General features: G+C 39.9%; 1 protein-coding gene across 5 annotated transcripts in view; it reads right to left on the bottom strand.

Annotated features, from left to right (window-relative positions):
• Nucleotides 1-14,531, bottom strand: part of TBC1D5 (TBC1 domain family member 5) — a 550,248-nt gene extending 535,717 nt beyond the window's left edge. For 4 of the 5 annotated variants that reach the window (XM_030328643.1, XM_030328649.1, XM_030328648.1 and 1 more), the window contains exon 1: nucleotides 14,364-14,519. The gene's annotated coding sequence lies outside the window, so the exon portion shown is untranslated. Of the gene's footprint in view, nucleotides 1-14,363 lie in introns of all 5 variants that reach the window. The other variant, XM_032594665.1, reaches the window with a different exon arrangement.
• Between the last annotated feature and the right edge of the window lie 1,116 nt (nucleotides 14,532-15,647).

Here is a 15,647-nt window from a genome sequence, read left to right as displayed (position 1 = left end):
GGCAAATGTCCAAATGTTGAATAAAGAATAAAAAACTAGATGGGGCGCCTGGGTGGCGCAGTCGGTTAAGCGTCCGACTTCAGCCAGGTCACGATCTCACGGTCCGTGAGTTCGAGCCCCGCGTCAGGCTCAGGGCTGATGGCTCGGAGCCTGGAGCCTGTTTCGGATTCTGTGTCTCCCTCTCTCTCTGCCCCTCCCCCGTTCATGCTCTGTCTCTCTCTGTCCCAAAAATAAATAAACGTTGAAAAAAAATTTAAAAAAAATAAAAATAAAAAAAATAAAAACTAGAAAATAATTTTCAAGGTGTGCAAGTAGTTCTATATCATAAAAGATTCTATTTTGCATCTTGACTATAAACAATACAAAGGAAAAAAGAATGGAAAATCTAGGTCTAAATATTTTATAGAAGTCAGATTCGCAATTCAAAGAGCAATAATAAGAGTGCTCTGATGGCTCTTACTCTAAATTTTTGCAGGCCAGTGAATTTATTTAACTTCTGAAAAGCATAGTATAAAGTTTTAAGCACATACTTTATAAACATTTTGTGGACTGAATTTCTAAAATACTCAGGTTTACCATTAATTAGCTGTCATCATGAACTTCCACCTCAGGAGACGGAAATACACACACACACACACACACACACACATATGTAGATAAAGATGTAGATAAATATAGATATATGATGTGTGTGTGTTGTGGCTGGCAATGTTTTTAAGTTTCTAAAGAAAGTCACTGATTTCATCTTGCCCTGTTACCTGCCATGAAGAACGTAAAGCAGCCTAACTTGTAGGCAGCATCCACAGCTGATCTGGTGCAAAATTAACCACCAAATCAGTTAAGAGAAGGCACATTCCGACAATTTCTTAACTTCAAAAAATATTTATCATTATGATCAGTGTCCATGACTCTTCAATATTAAAAGTATGATTAACTTTTACACCATTTGTACAGTAAATAATTTCAAATTACTTGCCAGATTTGATTCATTCTTCTATGTTACTGATCAGTAACAATTAGCTGGGAACTCGGTATGAGCCACAGGACCCTACTCAGCACTTTTACAAACAAGACTCTATTCCTCACCATACGCCTGCAAAGTAGTCTTACCCTATTTTACAAACGAGAAAACTAAGTATCAAAATGTTCACGTCACATCAAGACTGAACTCCTAAGTGGTGGAGCCAGACTCTAATCCAGGTCCACCTAGGTAAGGTCTGTTTGCTCTTCCCAGCGCCACAGACTCCCCTTTATGCCAACCTTGTTTATGGGTTTAAAAAAAATCTCCCCCTCTTTTTCCTCCAGAAATTTGTATTTAGGACTGGGAGATGAGAATAAAGTTATTTCCAGGAATTATTTCTGTGAATACCATGGCACAATTTTCTCCAAATTCTTCTTGGTTTGACTTATGATATTTCAAACATGAATATTAAAAATCACATCACTGACTCAAGACTCAAGACTTAAAGGCATGCATTAATCACCACAAAGTATTTCCTACAACAATACTAACGACTCTGGACACAGCAAACATCCAAAAGCTGGAGTAGTATATTGGTAAAAGTATTGCCAAACAGTATTTCTTTGCACTAAGTGTAAACACAACTTTCTAAGAATAAAACTACGTGAAGCTCAAAATTGTTTAGTTATGTTAGAATTCTCCACTCTAAATACTAGAATCAACCAGAAAAATGTATTTATACATTTTCTTCACAGAGAATATTTTACAACTGTCTGAAGATGTCATTGCTCCATCCTTCTTGAAAGTTATTTTCACTAGGTACAGACTACTCTGCTGGCAACTCTTTCCCAGCACACTGAGACACCATCCCACTGTCTTCTGGCTTCCATTTCTGCTCCTGAGCAGTCCACCATCAGTGTAACTGCTATAGCCACATTAAAGATAATCCATCTTTTGTTCTCTGCCAACTTTATGAGATTCTCTTTGTTTCTAGTGTTCTCCATGTTACTATGATGTGTCTAGATGTGTGTTTAAAATTCTCAGAACTTCCATAATATAAAAACAGGGAGGGGGACAAAACATAAGGGACTCTTAAATACGGAGAACGAAAGAGGGTTACTGGAGGGGTTGTGGGAGGTGGGATGGGCTAAGTGGGGAAGGGGCACGAAGGAATCTACTCCTGAAATCACTGGTGCACTATATATATGCTAACTTGGATGTAAATTAAAAAAATAAATAAAATTCTCAGAACTTCTTAAATTGGTGGACTAGTGATTTCCTCAGCCCTGAAAAATGCTCAGCCATTCACTTTTCAAACACTCCTTCCTTTCCTATTATTTCTCCCTTTTACAATTAGAAAATTGATGAAATACTGTTAGACCTTTTCATTCTATGTTCTCTATATATTGTAATCTCTTTCTTTTTACCCATTTCCTGATCTTTCTGTGCTACCTTCTGTATAATTTATTCTCCCTTATGTCCAGTTCATTGGTTTTCTTTAGTTGTATTTAATCTACTGCTAACAGTATCCACTGAGTTTTTCATTGACTTACTGTATTTTTTATTTCTGTAAGTTTTGTTCAGGTCTTTTTCAAATCTCTTAAGTTTCCTGTTGCCCACTGATATTTTCTATCTTTTTGCAAAGAAAATAAATAGTTCTTTCATCATCTGTCTGATAATTTCAAAATCTTTAGTTTTTGAGAGTTCATCTCTGTCAGTCAGTTGTTTCTGCTGTTTCTTACTCATGGTACCTCGTTTCCTTGTGTGCTTGACTATATTTTATTGTGAGCTAGTTCTTTGGAAAAGTATTTGTGGGAATTTCCTAGGACTGAAGATAAAATATATTCTACCTGAGAGAACTTTCATTTGCGTCTGCCAGGTACCTAGACCCACCTTTAAATTCACAATTTAAGGTTCTTTTGGACCACCAGGCAACACTGAACTTGAGCTGCAAATCAAGAAGGAAGGATTATGTTTATAACTTCTTAGGAAATAATATTTTTTCAAGCCCAAGGCAAACATTCTTACAGCCTCCTGTGAGCAAGAGCATGAGAAGGGTTTTCATCTTGGTTTAACCATACTCTATGACCAGAGCTCTTTTGGAGTCCAATTTTATAGGGAAGGAATTTCCTATTAGATTCTCCTCCCTGGGCCTTTAAGCTTTAATACTCTGAGCCTTAGAAGGCCCTCAAAACTAAAGTAAAAGTACCCTAGAAAGTGGGAAATACCCTCAGAGGAAAAGCAGTTTTAATATTCTACTTACTTCTCTGAATTCTGGCTTTCATATACATTTTGGGTGATTTCTTACTGTCATGTTAGCTCTTAAAGAAAAAAAATTTCTAGCATTTCTAATTCTTTTCAGGGAATTACTTCATCCATATAATATAGCTGACCATATTACCTTGTTTTCAATTTTAATAGGTTTCATATTTTTATATTTCAATCACTAAAAGTTTCATTTTGTGGGTAAGTGTAACACTGACACAAGGAACAACTACTCTTTATTCAGCTCAATTCACTGGTACTGTCTAGGACAGAATTTTGCCAAATCCCGAAACAGATCAATTCCATTATATTATAAGACCATTAAGAGATGGAAAAGATTCTGAAATTAATTCCCTAAATAGACATCTGTATAATTGCTATGGAATTTATTAGTCTACTGGGTTTTTTTTCCCAACAGCAATATATATAATATACAAAAATTCTGTATTTGAAGCTACTGGAAGATTAGCTCAAGTGGTAAAAAGATGACAAATAACAAGGAACTGAGTTCAATCTTATTTCTGCCAAAAAACAGAATAGTAAAGAAAAAGGCTAATATATGGAACTACATAAAAATTTAGTAAGTCTTCATAAGAATTTTTAAAATGTATAAGCAAAATTAAAAGACAAAATTGAAAACATTTGCAATATACATAATGGGCAAAGAGTTAAAATCAACAGCATGCAAAGAGCTCCTGAAAATCAACAACAAAACCCAAAATGGACAAAGGGCTTAAAAAGGCATTAAAAAAAAATAAGAACAAAATCAATCTTTCATTGTTTGTCAATAGGTTAACCAAAACAATGATTTATAACATCTTCTGATAGCAAGTTGTGGGCAAATGTAATTTATACCATGCACTAAAGTTAGAAAAATAATGTTAATTTCTACCCTATTCGGCAGTTTGGCAATAAGAATCAAAATCTAAGTTGTGCATTTCCTTTACATAATAACCCCATTTCTTACACACACACACACACACACACACACACACACAGTAACTTCATTTCTAGTAATATACTTAGAGATAATATCAATGCATGAGGACTTACGAAAAATAAAAATAAAAAAAATAGAACACAAAACTCATTAAAATTTGGAGTAGTATGCAAAATTGAAACTTAAAGTTCAGAAACTGTATGAATAAGAACAAAAAAGTATATCGCTATTAAAAAGGGTGGGAATAAAAGTTACTTTTTAAAATTTCACTTTATGGTGTAGTTTGATTTTTCTTTAATTAATGATGTACTATCATGATTCTTGGGAGGTTAAAAGTATAGACAAGATTTAACTCATCCAACAATTTTTGTAGTTTTATTTTTTATTTTTTTTGGTCTGTATAGCAGATGAAATATAGTCACAAATTCTTTGTCACTTTCTCTATCAGGAAATGGAGTTTAATTCTCCTCCCGTTGAATCTGGGCTATTTAACCAATAAAATATAGCAGAAGTAATGTTCATCAGATTGTCTGCTTCTACTTCCTACCTCTCAGAATGCTTGTTCTTGGGACATTCACTCTCAGAACCCACCACTCATACCTAGGGCACAGAGAAAAGCCTAATGCAGGTGCTCTGATCAACAGCCCCAGTTTAGCTCCCAGCATCAACTACCAACCATGTGAGTAAACTATGTTGGAAGTGGAAACTCTAACCTCCAATGAGCTGACACAAAGTGAAACAGAGATAAACTAACCCTACCAAATATTATACAAATATAAAATCATGAGTAAGTAAATATTACAGTACTAATATTACCATATAATATGGATACCTAATAAATATGAAGGTACTAAGTTTTGGAGTGGTTTATCACACAGCAGTTAAAAACTGTAACAGTCTCTTGTTTACTGCTATATATTGAGCACTTAAAACAATACCTGGTATGGGGCACCTACTTTTAATAGTCACAGCTTTGAGAGTATGAGTAAAGATGACATACATGGCCTTGGCATTCACAGAGCAGTCAAAAGTGGGACAAAGACTGTAGGTAAAATGACAATTATAATACATAATAAATGTTATATTATACAACAGCGTATTGGGCCAAACAGGAAGGACACAACACAGACTTATTGGTATAAGGAAGCTCCCTAGAGCAATAGCATTTCAGCTAAGACCTCACAAGAGCTAGTAAAATCAAGAGACAGAAAGATTGGGGCACCTGGCTGGCTCAGTTGGTAAAGCATGCTACCCTTGATCTCAGGGATGTGAGGCCCCACAATGGGCATGGAGCCTACTTCAGAGAGAGAGAGAGAGACAGACAGACAGACAGACTATTCCAGGCTTGAGGCAAACAAAATCATAAATAGTTCCAAAAACCCAAATATTTCGGTACTTTATAATGAAATCATAGGGGAGGCAGGAGGAGACACAAGACTAAGCAATAGGTGATGGAAGAGTACTGAAAGGTTTTAAGCTATAGAGTCAGAGAATCAACTGAGGGCTTATAAAGATCACGTGGCTCCAGGGACACCAGTCAGAAAACCCTACAGAAACAAAGGCAAAAGATGATGATCTAGAGATCAAGAGGTGAGGGGCACCTGGGTGGCTCAGTTGGTTGAGCGTCCGAGTTCAGCTCAGGTCATGATCTCATGGCTCTTAAGTTCAAGCCCCACTTTGGGCTCTGTGCTGACAGCTCGGAGCCTGGAGCCTGCTTCGGATTCTGTGTCTCCCTCTCTCTGCCCCTCCCCCGCTCATGCTCTGTCTCTCTAAAATAAATACACATTAAAAAAAAATTTTTAAAGATCAAGAGATGATATACCAGAGTAGAAGTACTGAAGATAAAGAGACAATGGATTCAAGACTTAGAATCCGAGAGAGATGCCTTTACATAAGGATTTGGGGAAAGGGAGTAAAATGCGTGTGTCTGCCAGATTTCTGGCTTCAACAACCAGAAAGATGGTGGCATCATCCACTGAGATAATAAACTTGAGGGGGGAACAGGTTTTGTAAGAGAAGACAGTTGCAGACGTTATGAATGTGAGTTCTCGGTGGGCCATCCAAAAGTGGAATCATCCAGTAGGCAAACAGACACACAGGTCCAAAGCTCAGATAAGAAATTAGGATTGGAGAGCTAAGATAACAGACTTTCTTCAGAAGCTTTTTCTCACTCTGTAATATTATTAATCTCTCACTATCTCCTCAGCCACTCAGATATTACTCTACAGTTCTCTGACAATTTGTCTTTATGATCTCTCATTTTGTTAATGCTTCCACAACAGTGGTTTTATGTTATGAAGAACCCCAAGTTTAATCAGTGTTTTATCACATCCTTTGCCAGGCAGGAGGCATGGTGGCCACTAGTGAAGGCATTATGCAGGTAGTTTTAGTGACAAGAAGGAAGGTAATTAGGGATACTGATCAGGACTACTTCAAAGACTGGGGGAAAGCATCTGTACTCCTAACCAAAGTATCAAGGAGGTAGTGGAGCTATTCTCTGAAAGAGAAAATAAAATATATCTTGAGAACAAATACGAAGCCAGAAAATCATTAAAAGGGCAAAGAAGTACAAAAGGATAATCAGAGAACAGAGAGGGAACTGAGAAAAAAGGACTGACATACCAGGCACTTCCCCATCCCTACCTTTCCTCTTCTATCCTATCTTCACTGCTTCCTGGTCTATTTATCACTTCCCAATGGCTTCCATTACACTCAGTTTTGACAATTACATAATTTGGATTGGCGAACTTTAAGTAGACCATACCAGGACCATAGCTTGAAAAGAAAAATCATAAAAAGTACAAAATTACACCACGTGACCAGAGAATGAAAATCGTGATACCTAATAATGCAACTAGGCAAACCCAACGTTGCTGCACAGTTTGATCTCTGTAGTCTATCAGTATTTCCTTTTGATTTCTGCCAAATCACATAGAAAAAAATCTTCAAGCTCTCCTAAGGAGATAAAAATGTAAAACTCCAGAATAATTGCTTGGGCAGTGGAGCTAGACAGCCACAATTATAAAAGAAGCTGTAGGCACTTTAAGTTAAAGTACCAGAGCGTTATGTATGTTACCACAAGTATTTTGACATAAAAGTAGAATCACAGAAGTTTTGAGCCAGAAGGTCCTTAGAGATTATGGGTTCTGGCTGCTGTAACAAAGTATCATAGACTAGCTGGTTTACAAACAACAGAAACTGATTTCTCACAGCTCTGGGGACCGAACTCTGAGATCAGGGTGCCATCCCAGTCAAGTTCTGGTTGAAGGCCCTCCCCCAGGTTGCAGGCTGCTGATTTCTCATCGTAGCCTCACATGCCAGAGAGAAGAAACAGACTCTCTTTTGACTCTTATAAAGGCACTAATCCCATTCATGAGGGCTCCACCCTCATCACCTCATCTAATGCTCTAATTACCTCCCAAAAAGTCTCACCACCTAATACCATTACATGGGAGAGTAAAGGTACAGCATTTCGACATACAAATTTTGGGAGGACACATTGAGTACATAACAGAGATCACTTGGTAAAGTGGTTTTCCAAATATTTTAAAATCCGTCTGAGAGCTGGGTAGATCAATTCACAGTAATACCATATCAAAATATCATTTTTCAAGTCAATGAAATTAAGAAAATCATTCCAGCACAGCTTCCATAAGTGAAAATTAATTATGGGAAAAATAAAAAACAAATAAAAACAACCCACAGAAATGACCAGCTTCTGACAGTAGGCTTATCTACTTGGAAAATGTAAAAGAATCAACTGAAAAGTTGTTATAGTAGACAGATTCAGAAAGTGGTTACAAAATACACACAAAAAAATCAATAGCTCTTCTATTTACTAGATATAGTAGAAAACACACACACACACACACACACACACACACACACACACACAGGAAAATCTTATTCCCACCAATAAAAAATTAAATACAGTGGAACTGAATAGAAGACCAAATGATAAAGCTTCTGATAACAATCGAGAAAGAATAAATCATTCATTCAGTACTACTAACTCGCTAATCAAAAGCTTAAAAATCTAGTACCCTCTACTTCACATTATACAACTAAACATGTTCTGGAATAACTGTAAATTCAAAATTTTAAATTGAAATATAAAAATAGTTTAAAATATAAATTCATACCTATATAAACATAAGGTAGGAAACGCCTAGAAGATTCATAAAGGAACAACAAGATTTAACTACATAAAATGTTAAAGCCTATAAGAAGACAGAGGAGGAGGTATAAAGTCAAGTATACCCAAATACAGCTGTTAAAATAAAGAAAATACCCAATAACAGCAAGTACAGGGCCTCTCAAACAGTTTTGTAGGAAAGGGTAAAGTGGTACAACCTTTTTGATAAGCCATTTGGTCATGTGTATCAAAACTGCTAAACATGGGCATATCTTTTGACCTACTAATAATTCCACTCGCAAAAATTTTTCCTAAATAATAATGTATAGGCACAAAGGGATATTAGCTACAATAATGTTCAGTGTAGCTCTGCTTGTCATGTAAAGATTGAAAGGAACCTAGGTGTACAAGAATGGAGGACTACTAATAGTACATTCATGTAATGAAACAGTATGGGGCCACTAAAAATTGTGTGGAAGAATAACATCATTAGTAACATAAAATATTAAGGGAAAAACAAGTAACAAAATAGCATAAATCCACTTTTAGTTTAAAAAGATAGGTCTATCAACACATCCACATGTTCATCCATATATACTTACAATACACACACACACACACCACACACACACACACACACACACAAAACACAGGATAAATAGGTTAAAATTAACCCCTAAACTATTAAGAGTAATGAAGGTTGGAGAGGGGAGGCAATTTATCCCAAGCCCCACACATATCTACCTACCAAAAGGAGCATTCTTACTACAAGACTCTTGGACTTCATGAAAAGAAGTCTAGTTTAATCAAGGCAGTAGACAAAGACGGAAATAGTGGTACCATCTGCCCATCTCCTATCAACACCTTCTCTCCCAACCCCCACCAAGGATCCAGGGCAATCAATCCACCATCTCACTCCAGGGTGGCAAGAGATGTAATGTTCGTAATTCCTCTTCGATTCCTGCAAGGTAGCTACCAGAACACCTCCTAAGGTACCTATTTTGGGAAACCTAAGGGGTTGATTCTGATCCCCACTAATTACCAGCAAACAGAATGCACACCTCTACAGCCAGGATCTGTAACTTCGGCTCAGTCTTCTTGCAGGATTATATCACCCCAACTCCATCAGAAAGCAGATACATCCCCCCCAAGGAGATTATATGAGAAGTGGGGGGCTTACCTCTCACTAATCTAATTATTCTGAAGATCCATTATTTAGAAGTGGAAACCTAAACTGCTTTTGGTTCAACCTTTTTTTATCTTACTTAGATGTGTTAGTCAGAAAAGCCTTCAGGAAAAAGGTTACCTTGTTCAAGACTTGAAAATTGTAAACCAATCCTAAACCACCACCAAAGACATCTTTTATTTCTACAGACTTTCTTCCTTGTTTTGAAAAATCTGAGTGGCCAAACCATATTTATTCATATTTAATTCTCCAAAGGGATAAGAACATTACTATACCAATTTTGTTTTTTTCTTATGTTTATTTATTTTTTAGAGTGAGAGAGAGCAAGAGAGCGTGAGCAGGGGAGAGGCAGAGAGAGAGGAAGACAGAGGATCTAAAGCAGGCTGAGATCATAACCTGAGCCAAAGTCAGATGCTTAATGGACTGAGTCACCTAGGCGCCTCCCCAATTTCGTATTTTTATCCAAAAAGTACAATTTCTGTTTTCGGGGCCCACACAGGTTTATACCAAATAAATGTACAATTTCCATTAAGTTCATTCAAATAGTCTTCTTCATGTGGACAGGATCAACCACATGGCAGACAATCCATAGTAAAACATGGTACCTAACACATGATAGCATTAACGGTGTGTCAGACACTAAGTATTATATATGCATATGTACATATATGCTATACTAAATATATAAACATATACACACACATCTATTCATTTAATCCTCAAAACAACTTTGTGAGGTACTATTACTATCCTCACTTCAAAGATGAGAAAAGTGATGCACTATGAGGCTAAGAAACTGGGCAGCATAACATTACAACAGACATCACAACAAAGTATGAACTCTGAGAAAACATTTACAACCGGGCTTTGTTGTTATACTCACTTCCTACCTAAACTCATTATTATCCCGTTAATGAAAAACTAATGCTACTGCAATCAGCCATAGGCCCTCCCTTCTCACTTCCCCCTCCCACAAAATCTCATTTCTCAAGTTCCAGTACACACACTATAGTATTACTGCCATTCTAACCATCTGTCCACGTTAAGAGAAATGTCTTAGACCAGGTGTATAAGCACCACTCCCCAGACTGGTGCTAACACAGAACAAAACTTCCAATGGTCTGAGACAATTGGGGATGGGGGACAGATGACATATTAATTTTCTTATGAAAACCAATTATTTAACGTTTATTCTGAGGTTGTCCTTAGTACTTTCTCAGTGTTAAAATATGGTAACAATGACTCATGCTTAGATTGTTATCATCCTTACCGGCCAAATAAAATTATTTTTTTTAATGTTTATTTTTGAAGGAGAGAGACAGAGCATGAGCGGGGGAGGGGCAGAGAGAGAAGGAGACACAGAATCTGAAGCAGGCTCCAGGCTCCGGGCTGTCAGCACAGAGCCCCAAACGGGGCTCAAACTCACAAGCTGTGAGATCATGACCCAAGCTGAAGTTGGACGCCCAACCAACTGAGCCACCCAAGCACCCTAATGTTTATTTATTTTTGAAAGACAGAGCATAAGTGGCAGAGGGGGAGAGAGAGGGAGACACAGAACTCTTAGCAGGATCCAGGCTCTGCATTGTCAGCCCATAGCCCAACGCGTGCCTCAAACCCACAAACGGTGAGATCATAACCTGAGCCAAAGTCGGATGCTTAACCAACTGAGCCACACAGGCACCCCCCCTTACTGGCCAAATAAAAAGTCAGTGACCCCATCAATCCCCCCCCAAAATCCTAAGCGTTACAATAACAAATATAAGCTGCATCTATTATGTATGCATAGAGGGGGGCAGGCAGTGGAAGATGAAAGAGAGGCATAGGCAAAAAATGAACTGAAAACTAGCAGAGCCAAAAGGAAGCAGACGCTACGTTCACATTTAACAATGACTTACAGACTTGAAAGAGACTGGTCCAGGTAACAGGTGCAAACAAAATAAAGCTTTTCAATATTTCAGTATCTTATTCAGAAAAGAGTACAAGCATTGAGGCAAGTTTTCATTTTATGGGACTGCATTTCATGGAATACAATGGGGGAAATTTTTTAAAAGATGACAAATATGGATTTAAAAATGGAAAGCAAAACTCATAATTCTCAACAATACTAGGGAAAGGGGATTTTAAAAAGTATCAATTTATTTTCTTTCCAAAAAGCTGCATAGAGGGGCGCCTGGGTGGCTCACTCAATTAAGTGTCCCACTTCAGTTCAGGTCATGATCTCACGGTTTGTGTGTTCCAGCCCCGCATCAGACTCTGTGCGGACAGCTCAGAGCCTAGAGCCTGCTTCAGATTCTGTGTGTGTATGTGTGTGTGTGTCTCTCTCTGCCCCTCTCCCACTCATGCACTATGTCTCAAAAATAAATAAACGTTTAAAAAAAAAACTTTTTTAAAGCTGCACAGAGAAGACTGTTAAAGCATACACTCTAGAGCCAGCCAGCCAGAGGCCCAACTCTGTTAGCATAGGACTTTTACCCACTCTCTGCTTTAGTTTCCTTAAAGATTGTTACAATTAGAGGAGTTAGACACGTAAAGTGCTTAGAAGTCTGGCACTAGTGCTTCAAAAGTACTGTCAAATATTACTTAACAAGAAAAAACAATGGTAAAGTAAGGACTAGAATGAAGATTATAAAAATTACAGTGCTAAACGTAGTCGAGGTTACTGTTCAAAAAAGTTCTTAAAAAGTTAAGTACAACCATTTTTTTTTTAACGTTTATTATTGAGAGACAGAGAAACACAGAGCATGAGCAGGGGAGGGGCGGGGGAGACACAGAATCTGAAGCAGGCTGCAGGCTCTGAGCTGTCAGCACAGAGCCTGATGCAGGGCTTGAATTCACAAACCCCGAGATCATGACCTGAGCTGAAGTCGGATGCTTAACTGACTGAGCTACCCAGGTGCCCCAAGTACAACCATTTTATTTACATAAAGTATGAGGTTAAGTAGGACTTTTCAACTTTTCAATTTACTTTTATTAATTAGATTAGGAAAACATCTGAATCCATTTAGGATAACCTCAACAGGTGGAGACCCTAAATTCTTTACAAGATTGCTTCCAAAGCTCAGGAATGCATTGCTCAACGGAGGCTGCATCTGGGAGAAGAAGCACACACTCAATACTCTCACCAATAAAAGAAAACTTCCTCCCAGCAATGGATTCAGAGACACACAGGCTATAAGCTGATAAAACCTAACTACCCGTAGCTGAGTCCGTCAGCCAGAAGTATACTAGGCTTCCACGGAAAAATTCACAGGCCAGGTGATGTATGCACCACAGGATGCACACCTGGTACCCCCACTCCTCCAGGTTGGGGCATCTCACCCTCCATCTGCTATCCCTTCCCTGGGATTCCAACATAGCCTGCTCACTGCTCATAAAGGATCTCCCTAACACAAGCTTTTGCAGTTCATCCTGCCATCTACCCCTTCTCTCAAACCACCTCTACACTCAGGATGAATTAAGGAACGTTTTCATTGACACATCACTTTATTTCTCAGCACACACATTATCCAATTCCTTGCTATTCAAGAATTGTTCCTTGTCTAGCAGCACCTAGGAGCTCATAAGATATGCAGAATATCAAGATGCATCACAGATCTACTAAATCAGAATTTGCATTTTTAAACCAGATCCCCAAGGGATTCCTGTGCACATTAAGGTTTGAGAAGCACTGCTCTGACTCTACTGCAGGTAGCTGTAAAAAATTTTAAATACTCAAGTTTACATTTGAATTTAGAGATACAGCATGAAAATTCCAAGACATGTAATCAGAAAAGCTCATTAAGAAAAATGACCAGCATATAAATGAACTTGAGTGTACAGATTTTTAACAATGCCTACATTTAACACTTCCTGCTTTCAGTATTTTGTGCAACAGCACACTAATAACATACAGTTTTACTGGTACTATATTTTGTTGTACAAAGAGTACAAATAATGACTGGTTCTAGGTGTCCCCGCGCAACCCGGCCCAAAGCTGTTCAACCTGTACGCTGCTCCTATCTGAGATTTAGTCCAATTTGGGGTTGACGGATACAGCTCATTCCCGAAAATCATCATTCAGAAAAAAAACAAACACCCTAAAGGATGTGAACTTTATATCATTTTCCTGAAACTAAAAACTGCTTAATAGCTGGTATTGAAAAACTCTAGGTCATTTGCAGAACCGAAAATTGTTTAGGTTTGTGTTCGTTTTTTGCAGGAAAAGTAGGAGGGATCAACTTTCACAAAGTTTCTCTCAGATCCTTAAAGGCCTCAACTTGCACGTTCTTACAGGTGAACAAACTTAAGTCCCACTAAAATATGGTCACGTTTCTTTCCTCAAAAACGAGAAAGGTTTCCCTAGTCTAAAGGCTGTATTTTAAAAGGTTTGGGGATTACGGGTCCCTTTTGCTTCCGGCCTGTGAAGGAAACGTGTTGCCTAGGCTGAAATGAACAGGGAAATTTACCAAGTAGGAAGTTGAGCCCGTCCACCCACCAGGCTCTACCCTCTCGCTGCACTTGGCCTTGCAGCCTAGACCCCAACCTCTCGAAGGAGGGAAGGCGGGCTGGCCGACTTGGGGGAAGCAACCTCCTCTCCGTGCCCGCCCTGGAGCTAGAGGAGCCTCCCTCCCGCCACCCAGCCCCCACGCCGATCCGGGAGGCGCACAAACGGGGGCGGTGCGACTACCCGTTCGCGGCGACAGCAGCAGCAGCACCCTCAGGCCCTCCCGGGAGGCGGCGGCAGCTGCAGCAGCGGTGCTGGGAAAGGCGGGACTGGTCCTAAGAAGCTGAGGGGGAGGCCGGGGCGGGAGCGACTGCATGTGGGGGGCTGCACTGGAGGGAGGCGGAGGCGCCCAGGGGGCTCGGGCTTTTTTACGATATCATCATCTTGTTTTACCTGTGGCGCAGAAGGGCTCCCCAGCTCCTATTCCCTGAATCCTCCTCCTCCTCCCCTCCTCTTTCTCTCTCTCCCTCAGTCTCTGCCGAGCGCTCGTGGAACCGGCCGGGCCCGGCCGGACCAGAAAGAGAACAGGGCGGGAGGGGGTGGCGGCGGCGGTGACCAGCGACCACGTGACCACGCTCGCGCCGTAACGGCGGCCGCCTCCTGCCGCGCGCCCTCCCAGCGCTCCACCTCTAATAACCCCGCGGCTCCAACGCCCAGGACGTTTGTGCGCAGGCGCCCGCCCGGCCTAGAGGCTGCGCGAGCGCGCAGCGCGCTCGCTCCCAGGGCCAAGTCTGCGGGCCCCTGAGAGGCGCGACGTGCGGAGGGAGCCACAGGCCAAACTACTCTGCTGAGCCGGCCATCTGCCAGGGCGCATGCGCGGGAAGTCTTTGCCCCTCACTCCCCACACACACCCCGCCTCCCTTCTCTGTTCTTTCTCATTCCCCTACCAGCGCGCGGCTGTAGGATTAGGAACCTGCTGAGGGGACTTAACACTCACACTCACCACCACCTTCCCGGGATGGGACTGAGAGTAAGAGATGACAGCCTCTGGGAAATTCCTGAGAGGCAGGTCCTCCTACCTCAAAATTTACGTTTCCTTGTTGCATGTAAATGGCCTTCCGTTCTACATTTTACTATGTATAGCTGAGTAGACTCCTATCCATGCTTCAGGACCCCGCCTGTCACTTACTTTGGTGAAACATACACCACTCTGCTTTGGGGAAGTCATTAACATTTTGTTCAGACCTACTTTAGTATAACCCAGAAAGAAATAATTAATATATTACAGTCATTTCTTTACAAACCCACAGTACTAGGCTTGGATTTTATCTCTTACTCATAAAACCTAGGATAGTAAGTGTGTTCAGCATTGTGGTATCTCAGTAAAATCCCGATGACTGTCAGCACACAGGCAATACCTAAACTCTAAGTCTTCATGCCCTTCACCTATGCTTACTCATGATTTAAGATTCCCTTTAACCCTAGCGCTCAGAATGCCTGGTGTTTGTTTCTGGAATATGAAAGCCTTTGAATGGTAATGCTAATTAGAGTGGTAAATGCTTCACCTAGTAAAAAAGATTTATGGTCTTTTATTAGCCTATCTTCATAAAGAGCTCCAAAGAAACTGATATTGTTGAGTCCAGAAGAAGACAGAGAAAGATCAAATTTCCAAAGGTTAGCTACCTTCTGCGGAGGGTCCCTGTGTGGGAGACCTTTGTTCACAAACACTCCCCTTCA

This window comes from Lynx canadensis, chromosome C2 (assembly GCF_007474595.2).
Source record: "Lynx canadensis isolate LIC74 chromosome C2, mLynCan4.pri.v2, whole genome shotgun sequence".
Lineage (NCBI taxonomy): Eukaryota > Metazoa > Chordata > Mammalia > Carnivora > Felidae > Lynx > Lynx canadensis.
This window is presented reverse-complemented; position numbering and strand designations above follow the sequence as displayed.